This window comes from Sitophilus oryzae, unplaced genomic scaffold (assembly GCF_002938485.1).
Source record: "Sitophilus oryzae breed Bouriz unplaced genomic scaffold, Soryzae_2.0 scaffold_738_pilon_pilon, whole genome shotgun sequence".
NCBI lineage: Eukaryota > Metazoa > Arthropoda > Insecta > Coleoptera > Curculionidae > Sitophilus > Sitophilus oryzae.
The window spans coordinates 1,167,371-1,172,402 of NW_022147349.1; positions in this window are offsets into that span (position 1 = coordinate 1,167,371).

Genomic DNA, 5,032 nt, shown 5'->3' on the forward strand with positions numbered 1-5,032 from the left:
AGCCGCGCTCGAAAAGGCTCGCCTTCCTTTGAGTATCGTCAAGTTTACCGACAGAAAGGGGGTACGTCCAAGCCGCGCCAAAAAAGACGAGCTGCCCCATAGCTGCCCGGTCCCACGACTCGTGTATCGGCGAGTCTTGCTCGTGGCTTGCCGATACACGCGCCGTGGGATGCCGCCTTAAAATGGAAGGATTTTGACATATTTCACATTTTGTGAAAAAAAGAGCAAATTTTAAATTTAAATAATAGCTGCCTAAGTATATTTTAATTTACCCTGTATAGCCTGATATTTAATTACAATAAGCATTGTATGTTAAACCAAATTAAAATTTAACACGAAAAGTTATAGAGGGTGAGACAAAATTAATATGGAACATTGGTCACTTTTAAAAGCAAGTTACTCTTTTATTTTAAATGGAACACCCAGTATATTATTCCGGTTATATATATATATATATATATATTATATATATATATATATATATATATATATATATATATATATATATATATATATATATATATATATATATATATATATATATATATAAACGGGATTTGGTTTAAGTATTTAATACTCATTTCCAACTACAGCCTATTGCTGCCTTCCCGTTACCCTACGCCACACATCTCGATTTAGAGCGTCATCAGCTTCTAGGTTACGAGCTTCCATTGCTTCCCTAACCGTTCCGTTCCAGGATTTTCTAGGTCTACCTCTCTTTCTTCTGCCCTGGGGAGCCTATTGAAAAACTCTTTTTGGCCACCTGTTCTCCGGCATACGCAGAACATGTCCAAACCATTTTAAGCTGGATTTTTCGATTCGATCCAGTACTGTCTCCTCCGATGCATTCATGATACGCCTGACCTCGATGTTTGTCTTTTTTTTCCATCCTAGATATACCTGCACTTCTTCTAAGGTAGTCCATTTCAACAACTTGGATTTTGCGCTTCGCGTCTGCACTGAGAGTCCACAGCTCTGAACCATAGCAAAGAACTGACTCCACCAATGTTCTTCCAAGTCTCTTTTAGTTGTTGCAGATAAGTTTCGGTCCCACCAGAGGCTGTTAAGACATCCAATAACTTGTTTGCTCTTCTGAATTCGGGTTTGTATTTCTTCTTTGCCCAAACCCTCGTTGTTGATAGTAGCACCCAGGTATTTAAATTTGTTTACTTGTTGAATTGGACGTTATCATTAATGAAGACTTCAAAACAAGCGTTGGAATTGACAGCTAAGTATTCGGTCTTCTTTAGACTAACCTGAAGTCCCCATTTGTTGTATTCTTGATAAAGCCTCTTAGTCATGAACTCTCGATCGTATGAGTCCTGCGCAACCATGACCTGATCGTCTGCAAAGCTCAGGGTAAATAGTGTGTTGTCCTCAATGGGTATTCCCATACCTTGAGATTTCGTCTTCCATTCCCTAAGGGCTACTTCGACGTAAGCGTTGAAGATCAGAGGAGATAAGCTGCATCCTTGTCGCAACCCTTTTGTGGTGTTAATTGGATTAGATAGCCTGTGTCCTATTTTAACGTACGATTCATTTTCTTTATATAGCTCTTTTATTATCTTAAGCAAAGGTCCATCTACTTCTAAGATATTCAAGACTTCCCATATCTTGCTGCGGGGAATAGAGTCGTACGCTTTCTCCAAATCAACAAATGCTAGATGGACTTCTTGATCTACTGCTATCTTTTTTCCATCACCTGCTGCAGGACAAAAAGGTTATTTGTGCAAGATTTCCCCGGTGTGAATCCGCTTTGGTCTTCCGAGATTTTGTCACCAATACTGTCCCTGAGCCTACCCTGTAACACCTTTCCAAAAAGTCTGTTGACCGAACTGTTAATGCTTAGGCCTCTATAACAAGTGGGGTCGTTACGATTTCCCTTTTTAAAGATGGACACTATGTGAGCCACTCGCCATTCTCGGGGTAGTTTACTTTGCAGGCAGCATTGGTTAAATAGCTCTGCCAGACGCCAGCGTAGTCTTTGGGTTCCACACTTTAACAATTCGGCTACAATATTACCAGGACCTGGTGACCGTCCATTTTTCATTCTTTTGAAACTTTGATGTACTTCTCTTTTGCTTATCATTAAAGTGCCTGCAAGGTTGTTCTCATCTTCTACTGCTTGGAATTCTGGTCGGTTTTCTGTCAGTAATTCTGCATAGTAGTTGCGCCATTTTTCTATATCCATTCTATTCAAGAGCTTGTCCGTTTGATTGGTTTTCATTTGTCGGATTGTTCTCCATACCTCAGAACTCCGTGCGCCCCCTATTAGGCTTTCTACTTGCTGGCACCTTCTTTCCCAAATATCTGTTTTTCCTACCTCAATGGCGGCTCGTACCTCTCTATTATTTTGCTTGTAATGACTCCAGTTAGTATCTGTTCGGTCTGAGAGCCATCTTTGATAGAATTTTTGTTTGTCATTGATTGAGGCCTTTATGCTGTCAGTTATCCAGCTGGTTCATCTTTTTTTTTCTGCATGTTCTGTTCACCTAAAACTTCGAAAGCTACTTTTTTAATTAGGGTTTTTAGGTTGGTATACTCTAGTTCTACATCGTTAGAGGCTTTCACTTCCTCTAGGGCTACATCTAATCTTCTCTGGTTTGGTTTGGTTGTGACAACCATTTAATACTGGCATCGTGTAGTAAATGAAGCTTGTACTTAATACGCTCAGATTCTTCAATTTCCAGTTCTTGTGATGTTGTGTATTCTATACTTTTGGCTCTGCTCTGGAAAGGTACTACTAATTCTGCAACGACCAGACGGTGGTCGGATCCACAATTTGCTCCTCTCTTAACTCTGTAGTCTTTGAATTTGAGTTTCGATATTTGTTTAGCAATCATATAATCAATTATAGATTTTTGTTGCAGAGAGGGCCTTTCTCGGGTATATCGATGAATTAATTTGTGTGGGAAGAAGCCGTTAAGTATACGTAGACCATTCAGTTCGCAAAAGTCAATTAACCTCTCTCCAGAATCATTAAGGACGTCCTCACCGTGTTTTCCAACCACTTTACTATCTTCTTTCTTACCAATTCTTGCATTGGGAATTCATATATCTTCAAAATAAGCAATCTTGATAATATTTTGAAGATATATGAAGGGAATTCATATATCTTCAAAATATTATCAAGATTGCTTACCCCTCATACAAATATTTTTTTAGATATTTTAATTTTTGTGATTTCGTGTCTTCTTCTTCTTCCTTCTTCATACTAGGCGAATCGCCTGTTTGGTTTCGTCGTCTCTACCGGTCAGACTGACAAGTTGTCGCTCCATCGTTTTCGTGGACGTCCTAAGCTTCTGCGATCTAGCGGTGATTTGTCGCGTGCAACTCTCACTATCCTTCTGTTGTCCATTCTGCTGATATGGTCGTTCCATTCTTCCTTTCTGCTGAGTACCCACTCATTTACATTTTCCACCTTGCACGCTCTTCTTATGCTTTCATTTCTCTCCCTGTCCAGAAGTACCGTTGCCTTGTAAATTCTCGCTTTAGTATCCACTTCAATGTTTTTATTTCGCCATATTGAATCATTCAGGCATTCTGCTATTCTGGTTACCTTCGTTGTCCGTTCTCGCACCTCCGCTTCTACATCACCATATCCTGAGATTTCTATGTCTAGATACTTAAACTTCATCTCTTGCTGAATAACATTGCCCTCGACTTCCAGTTTGCATCTTAGTGGTACTTTTGATGTCGTCATGCATTTAGTTTTCTTGGTCGATATTATCATATTAAGTGATTTGGCAGTGCAGTTAAATCGATGTAATAAGCGCTGTAGATCGTTCTCATTTTCAGCTATCAATACGGCGTCGTTGGCATAGCATAGAATAGTAATTTCCTGGTCGCCCATACTGTATCCCTTCTGTAAACGTACATTTCCTATTATATCGTCCATAATGATGTTGAAAAGAAGAGGGCTTAGGGAGTCACCTTGTCGGATATCACAGCCTACATTTATTGGTTCGGTCAGGACCCCGTTAATTTTAGCTTGAATTTGGTTCGCTTCATATATGTTTTGTATGGTTTGCCTATTGTAAAGGTGTACAACGTCTCTTAGCTGCACACGGTCGAACGCTTTTTCTAAATCAATAAAACACATATACGCTAGTTTGTTATATTCGATTGATTTTTCTGTTCTTATGACAAAAACCGCGTCTGTGCATGATCTGCCCGATCTGAAACCTTGCTGTTCATCTTCTAAGCATGTTAAGTCGTTAACTTTGGTTGTTATCAATTTTGTCGTAAGTTTTAGTGTGGTGCTTAGAAGATTTATGTCTCTATAGTTTGAGGGCAGCTTCGTATCTCCTCTTTTAAACATCAAGATAGTGGTGCTGGTTCGCCATTCATAGGGTATCCTGTGTTGGTAAAGGATTTTTTGAATCAGGGATGTTAGCTGCAGTATGAGACTTTGGCCGCCGCATATTTAAGTAATTGGTTTGGGATATCATCTTGCCCTGGGCTCTTCCTATTCTTTAGCTTTCGAAGGGACAGGGGCGCAACTAGACATATACTTTTAGGGGGGCTCAAGTCTTTTGGGGGAGCTTAGGTCACTATAAGATAAGATTCATGTGAGGTTAAAACCAATTTTATACGACACGCACTGGTCATCATGGGGGGCCTAGCCCCCCCTTCCCCCCTAGTTGCGCCTCTGCGAAGGGATGTTATTATATCGGCTGCCTCAATCTGTACGTTGTCGTTGGTCATTATTTCGGGTGTATTTAGTTCAATGACAAATAATCAATCCAGGATTCCCTTGCTATGTGATTTGTTTCAACTAACTCGTTAATCTCTTTTCTTTGAGTTCCTATAAAGCGCCAAATTTGTTTTTTAAGTCCGTAGAAGTCACTCTCCATTCATTTAGAGAAAATTTCTCAATGTTGGTTTTTTGTTTGTCTTACTAGTGCTGTTGTCTCGTTTCGGATTCGTCTATATGTGTCTAATGATTCTCGTGTGTGTAATGTTCTGTAGTTGAGGTATGCTATTTTTTTCTCTCAACATTTTTCTGAGCGGAACCACAGAGTTTTATTTC